The 13,824-nt window shown below is 44.0% G+C and overlaps 1 long non-coding RNA gene across 3 annotated transcripts in view; it reads left to right on the top strand.

Annotated features, from left to right (window-relative positions):
- The first annotated feature begins 3,301 nt into the window (after positions 1–3,301).
- Positions 3,302–13,824, top strand: part of LOC143273019 (uncharacterized) — a 15,577-nt gene continuing 5,054 nt past the window's right edge. Inside the window, exons 1-5 of one of the 3 annotated variants that reach the window (XR_013050846.1) lie at positions 3,302–3,569; positions 7,342–7,458; positions 8,547–10,283; positions 10,375–10,539; positions 12,633–12,830. This is a non-coding gene — a long non-coding RNA (uncharacterized LOC143273019). Of the gene's footprint in view, positions 3,570–7,341; positions 7,459–8,546; positions 10,540–12,632; positions 12,831–13,824 lie in introns of all 3 variants that reach the window. The other 2 variants (XR_013050845.1, XR_013050847.1) reach the window with 2 other exon arrangements.

Genomic DNA, 13,824 nt, shown 5'->3' on the forward strand with positions numbered 1-13,824 from the left:
GTTGGCTCGATCCCGTGTCCAAGACGCTTCTTTCCCATGATTTGATTCCCTGTCTTGTCCTTACCAGACCTGGATTGCTCAGGCTCAGCAGAGAATCCTGCTAAGTCAGTTCAGAGAGCCTCCACCCTTCGTATCTGACCACCACTATCTGGTTCCTCATCCTCTCTCAATGTCCCTGTACTGTTTTCACTCATAATCTTGGTGAGTTCCTTTAGCTGGAAACCCCTACCATGGATGTCTTCCCTAATTTTCCATCCCTCAAGGCCTCCCTCTCAGCCCCTTGCCTGCCTGTCATTCATGGCTGCGTTTAGAGTTGAGGTGCCACCCTCCTTTCTCCCCTACAACTACTGTGCTGGCCTCCTTCATTTCAGCCAGGAAACAAGTCCTTCTGAAGTCTGAACACATCTTGTTCTGCCAACCCAAGTCTTGCCTAGCCCATGGTGAAAATGTACTTTCCACTTGAGGACAAGGGAAGGGAAGAGGGCAGATGGAGAGGGAAGAGGGAAGGGGCAGGCTGCAGTGGGAGGCAGGATCTGGGGGCATTTTCCCTTGAACATTTAATTATGAAATATTTCAAAATTACAGCAAGGTCGTAAGAATTCTATGCATCTATGTCCACCAGTCTGTCATTCATTCATAGTAGACTGTATTTACTTCTGTTTGTCGGTCCTTCTGTCTAGCTCTTTCTATCCTGAAATGCATCTTTCACTGGACGCATTTTGTAGTTGCATACACTAACATAGTCCACCCCTAAACACTGAGTATGCTCACCCCTAACTAGAGCTGGGTATTTATTTGCAGTACTTTCATTTGTTGTAAGCCTGTTGTGAAATGTGCAGCTCTTAAGTGCACTTTCACTGAATTTTGCAGGTGTGTGCCCGTATGCCACTCAAACCCATGGGATGCTGGGCCCTGCACTATCTCCCCAGTCAATTTGGATATTCACCTGACATCCCAACAACTGATGCCATTTCCTCTATAGTTGATTTTGCCCCATGTTCTCGTAACTGAAATTGTATGGTATGCTGGCATTCTTGTCTGGCCATTTTCACTGCAGTGTGATGTTTTTAGGAGTGCCGTGTTGACAAACTACACATGCCTCCATATTTGATTTCCATGGTGAGCCTCTCTTCTCAAAGACTCTTGGGATGGCTCAGGCCTTGGGCTCCTGGAGAGTCTGGCTGTCCTGTCTTCTCTGCTGCCTGTTTTCCTTCTTTTTATTTCACCTGGAATCACATCCTCTCCACTTCCTTATCTTAATTCATGTTGAATCTAGAAGAAAAAAAAAGACATCTAAAAATGGAGCAAAACCTAATTTTACGCAACACTGAGCAGCTTTTCCCAACTCTTCCCCATATTTGAAAATAAAATTATGTGTTTAAAAATTAAAGTATGTTCATTATAAAAACAAATGAAAAAATGAAAAAGTAAAGGGAAACATACAGGAAGTAAGTTACATGCATGCATGTAAATTTGTATGTGGGTGTGTATGTACATGTGCCTTCATGTGCACGCATTTGCATTTGTCTGTGGGAACACATGCATTTTAACCACTCTGAGATCATGTGGGGGTTATAATTTGTGGTGGCTTCTTTTTCTCTGTCTATTTCCTGAACATTTGTTCATATGTCAGGTGGTCTGTTTTGTTCCTTCGGTGAGTCTTTTCACAGTGTAGAGGTTTCTCTAATGTTAACCTTTCAGATTGTTCCTAGTTTGGAATTTTATAATGAATCATGTTGTGACACTCATTCTTAAAGTTTTATTTCAAAGACTTTACTTCCTGAAAACTTTGTAGGTGTATACAATCCATCTTAACTGCCCACATCCACCCTGACTCCCTCTCCAACTTTCCCTACTCCCTGATATATCTCCCTTCCAACTTCATGTCCTCCCTCTTTTTAAAAGCATAACCCACTGACTTCACTTAGTGCTGTCTGTGTGCATATGGATTTGGGTCATCTGCTAGGGCGTGGCCAACCTACCAGTGGGCACTCCCAAAGAAAGTGACTCTCTCTTACCCACCACCTATCAACCAACACTCACAATAGGGAAAAAAACTTAGTTCAATCTAGATTGTTCTTTCAATATCTGAAATTTTAAGTCAGAAGATCTTGTATGCTTGAGTGTGTGTGTGAGTGTGTGTGTGTGTGTGTGTGTGTGTGTGTGTGTGTGTGTGTGTAGTAGTAGTAGTAGTAGTAGTAGTAGTAGTGGTTATGTGTACATGTACATGCACATGTAGAGGCCAGAGGTTGACATCAGATATCTTCCTCAATCACTCTATCTGTAAATTACTCTATCAGTTATTTACACACACACACACTCTCTCTCTCTCTTTCTCTCTCTCTCTGTGTGTATGAAGTGCAGGCATATGTGTACCAGAGCACGCCTGTGGAAATCAGAGGACAAATTACGGGAGTTGGAGAGCAATGTTTGGGAGTCAGCTCTTACCTTCTTCCTTGTTGAAGGGCCTTTCATGTTTTCGTTGCTGTTACTCCAGGTTTGTTAGCCTGTACACATAAGAGAGATTTTCCTGTTTCAACCCCCAATCTCCCCATAGGAGTACTAGGGTGCAGTACAGATTACAGATGCGTGTCACCCCATCGTCAGGGTATTACTTATTTATTTAGCTTATGTGGGATCTAGGGGTCAAACTCAATTTGAGGCTTACGAAGCAAGCACTTTTACACACAGAGCCATTTCTTTAACCCTTAGCTTTTGAGATGGGGTTCTCACAGACCCTGGATCTCCTGAGTCAGTTACAGTGGCTAGACAGTGAAGCGCACTCCCTGCACTGGGATTCCAGATACCACTGCTATACCTGCCTCTTACGTGGGTGCTGGGGATCCAAATAGAGTTCCTAGAACTTTTCTGACCTTTTGTACTGGGGACTGGACTCTTATGTAGGCTAAAGCAAGAGCTTTTCCAATGACTGTATCCCTAGGCCCCTGACCTGACATTTAAAATCTCCTTTTTCGTCTGCTTATCCGATCCTGTTCTCTTACTTTTCCCTTGCACCTTCTTTTTTCAATGTATTAATTTCCCCTATTTCTCGTCTCCACCACTGTAAAGTTAATTGGTTACTTTGCTGTTTACTGCCGTTCTCAGTGTCTGACCTATGAGAGACCCAGGTATTTGCTGAATGAATTAGTGCCCTTAACTCCAAACTCCTTCTGTTTGTTTTGAAGAAATCACGTTGACATTCCTCTTACTACAGCTGCAGTTTTCCACGTGATTTGAGTAAATGGTTTTGGTAAGAAAGGGAAGGGAGAGCCAGGCAGTGCCTTTAACCCCTGCACTTGGGAGGCAGAGGCAGGCGCATCCCTGTGAGTTTGAGGCCAGCCTGATCTACAGATCAAGTTCTGGGACAGATAGGACTGTTATACAGAGAAACCCTATCTTGAAAAATCAAAAAAAAAAAAAAAGGGAGAATTATCAAAGGACTCAAAAATGAGAGAGAGAGAGAGAGAGAGAGAGAGAGAGAGAGAGAGAGAGAGAGAGAGAGAGAGAGAGAGAGAGAAAACAGAATTGAAAACATGGAATGACGTTATCAGAAGAAAGTCACACCCCTGGTAAGTATTCTGCAAGGCTGATTAGCTGATTTGATATATGGTTGTAGAGAATCGGAAGGCCTAGGTCAATAACCAGATTATCTCGGGGTATCTTTAACTCTGTTAAAACCATTCATGTCTACTTTTGTGTCTGACTTAACATCCTGTGACTAGCACATGAGATCTTCCGGGATGTATTAACTTAAGAGACCACTAGCTTATACTGTCCAAAAAGCTAAGAATGGAATCAAGCAGCAGCAGAAACCTGTAGCAAAGACAGCCTCATCCAATGTTGCCACCGGTGTATTTGAACTGTGACAAGTTCATGAAACTGTTGCCATGTTGAAACATTATGTTTGAGGTAACCTCAGTCTGTGTTCCTGGGACATGGTCACTCATATTTGACTCGAGAATAAAATGTCTCTTATGTCCTTTGAGGTGAAAGCTGTTTTATGTCCACAAACTAGTGTGTTTCACAGTTTGTTGTTTTTGTTTTTGAGACAGTGTTTGCCTGGATAACCTTGAACTCTTCCTGCCACCCACAGCTTCCCAATGGTGCATTTGTTATTTATTTATTTATTTACTTATTTAGTTTTGAGACAGGGGTTTTACCACGTATCCTTGGGTGACCTGGAATTCATTATGAAGACCAGGTTGGCTTGGAATTAGGAGAGATTCTGCCTGTGTTTGCCTTCTGCCTGCTAGAATTAAAGGCATGTACCACCATGCATGGCTATGTGCACTTGTTTTTAATGTCACCAAAATTAAGACAGAAAATACAAACACACACACACACACACACACACACACACACACACATTCACACACGCCAAACGAACTCCCCCCAAACCAAATAATCCAAACCAAACACCACTATCCCATCAAACAACAGCATCAACAAAACATCAAAAAAAACCCCAAAAGCTGGGCGGTGATGGTGCACGCATTTAATCCCAGCACTCGGGAGGCAGAGGCAGGTGGATCTCTGTGAGTTCGAGGCCAGCCTGGGCTACAGAGTAAATTTATATTCATGAAGCTAAAGAGGCTGGCACAGTAACAGCGCTTGTAATCCCAGAGCCCTGGATGTGAGGACAAGAGAATAAAGAATTTGAAGCTAGTCTGGACTACATAGCAAAATCTTGTCTCAAAATCCAAGGACTGGGGATATAATTGAGAAGTAATTGCTAAGTACCCACAGGCCATGGTTCAATTCCACCACCAGAGAGAAACAGGGAGGAGGGGTTAAACAAGTTTCCCAGGTAAGTCAAGGTCTGAGCCACTGGTTTGGAAATAGTTGGTAATTAAGGTGTCAGCAATTAAGAGATGAAATCCTGTTCTTCTCCACTTCTTGTCCTTCCTTCCTCTAGAAGCATTCTCTCCTGAGGGACTTCACCAAAACAAAACTGCTTCTCCCTGAGCTCATCTTGTGAAGGGCAAAGAGGAAGTCAGAACACCTTAGGCAAAAGACAGCAGGTCCAAGCCCCTTCCTTACCACTGCACCCAGGCTGCGCCGCGGGAGGAGGGAGGAGGTGGGATCTGTGGGTGGTATATGGAGTGAGTAGAACATTTCTTAATAAAGAAAAATGGAAATGGATGGAACTAGAAAAAATCATCCTGAGTGAGGTAACCCAAACCCAGAAAGACAGTCATGGTATGTACTCACTCATAAGTGGATTCTAGATATAAAATAAAGAACGATCAGACCACAACCCATAGAACCATAGAGGCTATATATATAGCATGAAGGTCCCTAGGATGACTGTGGTTTATAATAAATTTCGGTTTTACTCAATTATTGAAAAAAATAGCCAAATGAATGGAAACACATGAACTATGAACCAAAGGCTGAGGGGCCCCCAGCTGGATCAGGCCCTCTGAACAGGTGAGACAGTTGATTGGCTTGATCAGTTTGGGAGGCAACTAGGCAGTGGGACCAAGTCCTGTGCTCATTGCATGAGTTGGCTGTTTGAAACCTGGGACTTATGCAGGGACGCTTGGCTCAGTCTGGGAGGAGGGGACTGGACCTGCCTGGACTGAGTCTACCAGGTTGATTGCAGTCCTCGGGGGAGGATTTGCCCTGGAGGAGGTGGGAATGGGGGGTAGGCTGGGGGTAAGAGGAGGGGGTGGGAGGGGGGAGAATAGGGGAACCCGTGGCTGATATGTAGAACTGAATGGTATTGTAAAATAAAATAAAATTTAAAAAAAAGAAAAATGGAAAAAAAAGACAGCAAGTAGAGATACGGACAAGAACCGGGCATTGCAGTCTTAGGTGAAGTGCCAGTCATTTCCAATTGTGCCAGGTGACTATTGATGGATATCTAATTTATCCCAATAGAAGGGGTTTTTGCAAAGAAAAATGGGTATCACAGTGATCCTTCCTCAGACAGAATCCATTTTGTCTGTGAGGGGATCCCATGTGAGACTAAGTGGCCTTTGCCATAGCTGTATGGCACCTCAATGCTTACCATACCCAGTGTGTTCTCATGGTAGAATGTAAAATACTCCATGCTTTTTAGGGTGAAGGACAGATACAGTGAAAAGATATATTTGTGAAGACTAGGGGCCGGGTCCAAGGAAAGTAGGAAATTGAAACATGGGGCTGTTTTATTTTGGACAGAAGAATATACCATCCTTACATGCTGTTTCTGGTTATCTTAAGGGAGCTGAAAGAGAAATAAGATTCATATTTTACCTTATTTTATTCCTCCTATGCTTTGTTGCTTTCTTTATGTGGATGTTATCTTTGCAGCTACCTTGTTTATTAACTAGTGCTTGAGAAACACTGTGCCCTGTGACTGAGGCTTGCTCCAGGTGGTCAAGAGCAGGAGGTCTGGTCCTTATAGGGGTAAAGGATTTCTAGCCCTCTACTTAGCACATCTTTGCACTGAGTCAGTGCACATATGCTCTGGTACGTGCTTAAGGTCAGAAGACAACTTCTAAGAGTTGGGTCTCTCCTTCCACCCTGTGGATCCCAGGGACTGAACTCAACACATCAGTCTTGGCAGTAGGTGCTTTTGCCTTCTCAGCCATTTTATTGGCCCCAGACCCTTTTGTTTACTGCCTTTCACTAACTGAAGCTCCGGGAAAGAATGTGGTAGCTGAGTAGCTTGAGCGGTTTTATTCTGAAAAATTTCTGATTGATAGAGACATGTCAAAAAATAGTTTGTCATTTTAAGTACTCTCCTATCCCGAGCTATGGAATTTAACATGATTACCAGCACTGCTGTGAAGTTATTTTGCTATATGATTGAAGTTTACAATGAGTTAACCTCAGGGGAGGGAGCTAAGCCTAGCCGACCTGGTAAGGGTCCGTGTAGTCGGTTGAAGAGCCTTGTGGAACAGAGCTTTTTTGTTCTGAGGACGTGACTGTGGACAGCAGCTGTACCTTGTGTCCATAAGTTAAAGTCCCCAAGGCCTGCCTTTGGGCCTGGTCAACCTCTGCTACACATGCTGATACCTGCAGTGAGGTTCCTCATATGTATCTATTGTTAGTGTTGGTTATCTGGTTGAATTGAGCGGTAAACCAACTGTTGGCATTACTTATCTCTCTTCTATATACAGTTTATATCTTATAAACACATATTTACACACTAATGCCTTACAAAGTCTTTTCACAGTATGTTGTACACATTCCTCTAAGCATTTCTACTGGAGAAAGAAGCTCTTTTAAGAACCTAATCATTGATTTCAGGAGATTCACCATTGAGAGACAATGATTGCCATGTAGTTCTTTTAAAGAGTCCCCCCCATGTTCACAGAATGCCCATCACAGCACTTCCCCCTTCTGTTCCAGGATCTAGTCCAGAATCTCACCGTGCCTTTTGTGCTGATGTCTTCTCATTTTTGTGAACCAGAAACAGCTGCTCTACCCTTGTCTTTCATGCCACCTACACTTTTGAATGTTACAAAGGTATTTTCATAATATTTTATATATTAATTTTCCAGTTTCAAATGTGTATTATTTAGTTTCATGTTGCTACAGTGAAATGCCCAAAACAGGCTACTTACAAAGTAAAGAGAGACATATTTTTGTTCATGGTTTTTAGATTTAATCTTAGGTTGGGCATAAGAGAGCATGCTCACACATCAAGTTAGGAAACAGAGAGAAATGCAGGGTTCTTCATTTATTCTCAGTGGCCTGTTCATAGGACCTAAGACCCTCGAGTTAGGCCCCACCTCCTAGAGGTCCACACTACTCAGCAACAGCACCACCTGAGGACCAAGCCTTTAGCACATGGATCTCTGGGGAACATTACTTATATTTAAACCATGGCTTGATGGTTACTGGTGATTATGTTCACGTTTATTTTGCACACTTGTCTCACAGGTGGTAATTCTTGCTTAATGCACCCTGTCAGGAGACCATGATGTGGATTTATCTTTACTTTTGACTGTAACACTGAATGTTTGTTTAAGGTAGCGCCTTCCAGCTATTCTCTATGCTTTCTCCTTTGGTCACCAACAAGTACTCTGTGTAGTGAGACTTTGTACTATCCTCTGGATGCCGTCTGAGTGTATCCACCCAAGTTTCCTGTGTTAGAAGGCTGCACCCAGTGTGATGATGCTGAGGAATGGAGAAATCTTTAAGAGACAGGGCCTGTTGGGAAGCAATTGGTCAGGGCCATCCTCAGAAGGGATTGCTTTTGGCTTCCTGCAGTGATTCACTCCGCAAGAATTGAGTGAACTTGGCTCCTCCCCAGCACCTGGCTTCTCATCTCATCATGTGATCTTCACTTTTAGCATACATCCCCATCATGATGTCATCTGTCATGCTACACAGTAGCAAAAAGTCCCTAGGAATTCCCAATCTTAGACTTTCGGTCTCCCAAATTGTCAGGTAAATAAGCCTCTTTCTGGAAAGTGCCCTGCCTCAGGTCCTTGTTATAGCAACCCAAACCTGACTGTCCTAAAAATATACTCTCCAGTCACCTTCCTTAGCTGCTTTGGCATCTTAGATGTTTCTGCTGTGAACTTGATACCATGTGGTTCACCTCCCAGGTTTCATGCAGTCTTCACAGAATTCTACTTGCGACAGTCTGTCAAATAAGGCTGTCAGTCAGCCTTTGAGTAGTTCAGATGACCAGACCACTGGACTTCAAGAGGGGTTGTAGCTGGTCCAAGGCACCAAACTGGGTATGTCCACTTTCCTTTGAGTGAGTTTTGACTTTTAAAGACTCAAAATTCCTCCAGAAAATGCTAACTTGATTTTAATCATAATTTCTATAGGCTTTAAATATGGATTTAAATACTTTAAATGCTGGTGGCTGGCGGGTATGCAAAAACAGTCCTTTAAATTCAGAAACTTGATGCATTCCAGTGTATTGATTTTAATCTGTGTGAGGAACAGGGACAGTTGCTCGCTTGTGCCAACACAGCTCAGTCCCTGAAGAGGGGTCGGGAAGAGCTCCAGTTGGCTTTGAAATGAAAGGGTCAGGTAGCTGACTCCATGAGACAGCCCAAGACATCCACCATCCACCCAGGCTGAGGAACAATCCAGCCTGCTGTGTGTCATTCTATGAGGGGTGGGGGAGAACTTGAACTTTTCATCACTGTAATGTGTACCCATTTCCTGTCTCTCCCCAGATCCCCTCAGTCTCTGTCATCTGTGATGTCTATACACTGAACTAATAGCACAAACAGTAAATCTAACTCCACTCTGGGGCCAGGGTCATCTTGTTCTGCCCTTTTGGCATCAGGACAGTGGAGGAGTAACTCCAAACCCACTTAAGGCCAAGTATTCCCTAACGTGTGTCTCATGAGTCACCGCCAAGTAGTTCTTAACCTGTCAAGAGCAGATTGCAGGTGCTATTGGAGGCCAGTCCAGATTATAGGTTTCTAGTTTACCTCCTTGTTAGTAGGACTCAAGTATCCACTCACCAAGGTGACTTTGGGGGCAAGAGATGACAGATTGGGCCACTGGTTAGAAGTCACAGCTCTGAGCCAGCAGGCTGACAAACTGAATTTCAAGTCAAACTTTTAGTTGTCAAGGTTGGGGGAATCTGTGGCATATTTATTTTGATCCCCTGACTTGGTGGACTTCAAGGTTCTGTCTGGGATCCTGCCCCGATTTTCAGCTAAGTCAGGAACTAAGACCCAGGTGAGAGCCATTCTAGTAATCATTGAGCAAATCTGAGGCCCCTCCCCCTCTTTTGACCTCAAATGCCGCATTGAACTTTTCAAATTTCCATTACAGTAGATTTGTTTTTCAGGTTTCAAGAACAGAAAAAATACTGTAAAATATTCTCAGTGGGCATTACGGTTTCTTACACTTTCATTTTCACGAGGAAAACATAGACCAGCTGACTGCAGGAGTGCCCCAACACTGATTCATCATTGTCTGATGACTTATCTCCACATAGAAGCTGAACATCCAGTAAGCCTTACCTGTGACTTTCAAGGCAGAAGTCTTCATTCGCTTCCATTGATTGAGCAGACTCATTTTCCCTGGGCTACATAACATTCAAGGGCCTATGGGGTTGTGCAGCTAAGAGATCTTTGGCAAGAAGGGTTATCCAATGCACATGCAGGTCTTTCCTAAAATCAGCAGCCAGGTGCCGAGGAAACCTCATTCCCCATTTTCCTGCGGCTGTGAGAAGCAATGAGAAAATGATTCAAGGTGGAGAAGAGGACAAGTAAAGGAAGGAGGTGGGGAGATAGGGTGGCCAGAAGATGAGTCACAGCAATCAACCCTTTTGGTGTTACCAACTTCGAAAGCTGAGCTGCAGGTCCTGTTAGGTATGCTTCCTCTTTTGATCCTTAAATAGTCCCAAGGTTGGGGTGACATAAGGTATGGAAACAAAAAGCCCCCCTCATACATTTCTGACAGAAAAGGGAAGCAGATGCTATGTTCTTTTTCTGTGGAAATGAGAAGTGAGCCAGGTCCAGACACAGTGGCTTCTGCAGAACCAAGGGCCTACTCAGGGAGCCCAGAAGGTGAGGAACCGTTGTGACACCAAGACTCTCAGGCATGGTGACTCAGCAAGTGAGTGAGGTTAAGGCCTAATGTTTGCTTTTTCCAACATGGGCAGAGAGGTGCCAGAGAAACACCCTAGCCTATCCCCATTGCACCCAAACATTCTCAAAAACTGTTTGTGAGACCTTCAGCTTACATGTGCTTCTCTGGATGTTAAGCAATTCTAATCCCAAACAGCTTCAGAAGAGCCAGCAAGGAAAATAATGAAATACCACAGGCTCAAGTTTTGTGTTCCTGTAACTGGCCAGGCAGAAATGAAGACATTCTGAAGAGACTGTCTCTTGAAACAGTGGACACCGAAGAAATGGGAATTTTCTCCAGGAATCTCATACTGGAGAAGGAAAACGCCCCAGAGAGATTATACACTTGTTTTCAGGAAAGCTTTAACAGAGTTCTACGTCTTGTCAGACCACCCTCGAGGATGAGACTAAAGAACAAACTAGGATGGGTCAATGGAGGGTGGACCACACCTTGACCAGGACTGTGGAGATAAGCATATCCTTGGCTCTCTGTTTAACTTTAATCTCATTCAGGACCTTGAAGATGGAGCAGCGTTGGGGGTGGGGGCTGAAGGGTTGGGGATAAGGAGTGGTACTCAATGGATCTCTTTGTCCTTCTTGCCTGTGGCCAACCTGAAGAAATCTCCCTTTTCTGCTTTCGACTATGCATTTGACTTCCAAGAACAAGGAGCAAGTGCAGTGAACACATTTTTGACAAGAAGATGTGCAGTGGGAATGGAGATTGCATCCGACAGAGTTTATTAAGTCAAAACGATCAAGCTAAGTCTGAACACACTCTCCCTGGCTCATCGGAGAAGACTTCCAAGACTCAGCAAGTTGCTTGAAAGCATTCTGAATTCTTAACATTTAATTAGACCAAGTCCTCATTAACTGGCAAGGATGAATGAAAGCTTTGTCCCTTTCTGAATCTTAATTTTTCCTCTCAGGAACAAGAGAGGGTAGAATAAAGGATATCACAGGCAGCCAACTCTCGTGTACTTCAGAGGCAGGAGCAGCAATCCCAGACTAATTGGCTTTGCTTCTTGGCTAAACATAGAAGCAGCAGTCTCTATAATGATCACAAATGGCCTTCCCGGGGTTGCAGAAGCTGAGCTATGGACTGGTCTGGGAATCTGTCAGGAACTGGCTGCATGTCTGGCTTTCTTACACAGTTGCTCAGGACACAGGTTTTGTTTCTCTTCTGCTTCCAGTCCCACACATGTTGCAGTGAGCTCTCATATCCCTCGAGGCTCTGTACATCCCCTCTAACCAGCATGGACATGAGTCCTTCTTGAGAGAGGGAGCCTGGAGCTGTCAGGCAAGGGCCCCACTGAGGAGGGGCAAGGTCCGGCACTGCTGCCCCCTCTCTGTTGAATAATCATGGTCCCCATCCAGGTCTTTCCCTTCTTCCGTTAGGAACTGGGAAAGGGGCCAGACTTCCTTCTCCACCCTACTGGCACCCTTCCTCTTTTGGTTCTGGCCGCACAGGGCTGATCTGAGGTTGGACTGGTTCCTCACCCAGTACTTTTCCAGTCGACACATAATAACATTTTAATTTTGTGCAATGTGATAATTTTATACATGTATGTGATGTATTGTGATCAGATCATGGTAACTGGCTTTTTTTTATCTCCTTAGTTATTGTGTTGAATGTGACATGTTTGGAAGCTTAAAACTCTTCTACATTTTTTAAAATGCCATATGTATATATGTACATATATATCACACATATATAAACATAGACATGTATGTTTAAATGCAATCACCCTATTGTGCTGTAGAACATCAGAGCTTATTCCTGGTATTCAACTGTATTTCCACCCACTGTGTAACCCATCTTGACCCTTTGCTGTTCACTCTTTTAGTCCACCTAAGTTCTGAGGGTGTTTGTCAGGTAGGCCTGAGCATCTGTGTTTCTCCTTATGACGGTGACACTTTTATTGCTGGCCTCTGGACCACTCTGTGCCACAATAATGGTAGTAAGTGCTGGCAAAAAGCAGCAAGCATTCTATTTGTGACAATAAGTATATCCCTGTCTGAGTGGTCTGGCAGGCTTCCTGTAGAGGATTGCTGATTTTGTTGTTTTCTAACTTTTTTTTTTTTTAATTAAAGGTCAGTAGGAGCCTTTGGCTGGATTATGGACCAAACATGTGGCTGGTACCCTTAAGAAGCACCCGTGGAACTGTTGAACTGTTCTACGGCACACAGCGCAGCCCTGCATGTCACGAGATAGCACGAAAGCCGTGCATTGGAATCGGCCATTAATGTCAATTGTGAAGATTGCAGTTGTTGGCAGTGGCAGCAATCCTGGTATCTTTTAGAACTGTGCTGTGGAAAACAGTTCAGAACAGCCCTATAAATGTTTTGCCAGAATACCAGTGAAGTAATCTCAATTGCACGGATCCTCAGCCAAGGCTTGTGATTCAGTTTAAATCTCCGTACCAATTATTTGTGGCTTTGGTGTTTACTTTTAGAGGATGCTTTGTCCCATCTGCACTGTCTTCCTCTTTGAGACAGCCTTCCACTTCTGCTTTGTCTTTATTTTCAGAAATGCTGGGCATAGAACCCAGTGCCCTGAGCATGCTAAGCATGTTCTCTCCCACTGAAGCACACTCCAAGGCCCTGCTGTTGGTGTGCTCTGAGAGGATTCACTCCTCTTCTGAAGAAGCTGAGGAAGCCAGACACCTTCCCTAACTGCTTCCTCTAAGGTCTGACATAAGCGACCACTTGTCTTTTGGTCAGTCAGAGGTCTTGGTTTTGAATCTGATGTCTGGACAGGTGAAAGAAAGTGATGAGGAGAGTCCAAAAATCAGAGTGACACCATGTCCATTTGTATCATGGTGGTGTTAGTAGGCTTGCCTGATGTCCACATCATGGTGGCCATCTGTGCTCCACCGTGCAGAACTGGCAGAGCTGCAGTATGCCGAGCAGCCACAGTGTGAGGACTGAACTTGGCCATCCCAGGTTGCCTGATCCTTATCTTGTACTCATTTCCCAAACCTGGTTATACAGGCGTCCCCTGGGTTCTTCATTGTGATTCAGTAGAACCCTTTCTCTTGTAAGTCAACTAGGCTTAGGTTTAGTTCCCTGTCGGCAAGCACATTGCTCTGGATTCTGCTTCTTGGCTTTAAGGAAGTTGTAGACAATTCTGGCTACTTTCTTCACCTTCCCCACTGGTTTAGGAGCTTCTGAAATTTTTGGTAATTTTCAGTAAAATAATACTACAGCCATCACAAATGTAAATAGAAGGCAGCTTTGTCCCATTTGCTGTGTGACTTCTAGTGAATGGTTTAGTTCACTATGA

The sequence above is a fragment of the Peromyscus maniculatus genome, chromosome 4 (genome assembly GCF_049852395.1).
Source record: "Peromyscus maniculatus bairdii isolate BWxNUB_F1_BW_parent chromosome 4, HU_Pman_BW_mat_3.1, whole genome shotgun sequence".
In the NCBI taxonomy this organism is placed as follows: Eukaryota; Metazoa; Chordata; class Mammalia; order Rodentia; family Cricetidae; genus Peromyscus; species Peromyscus maniculatus.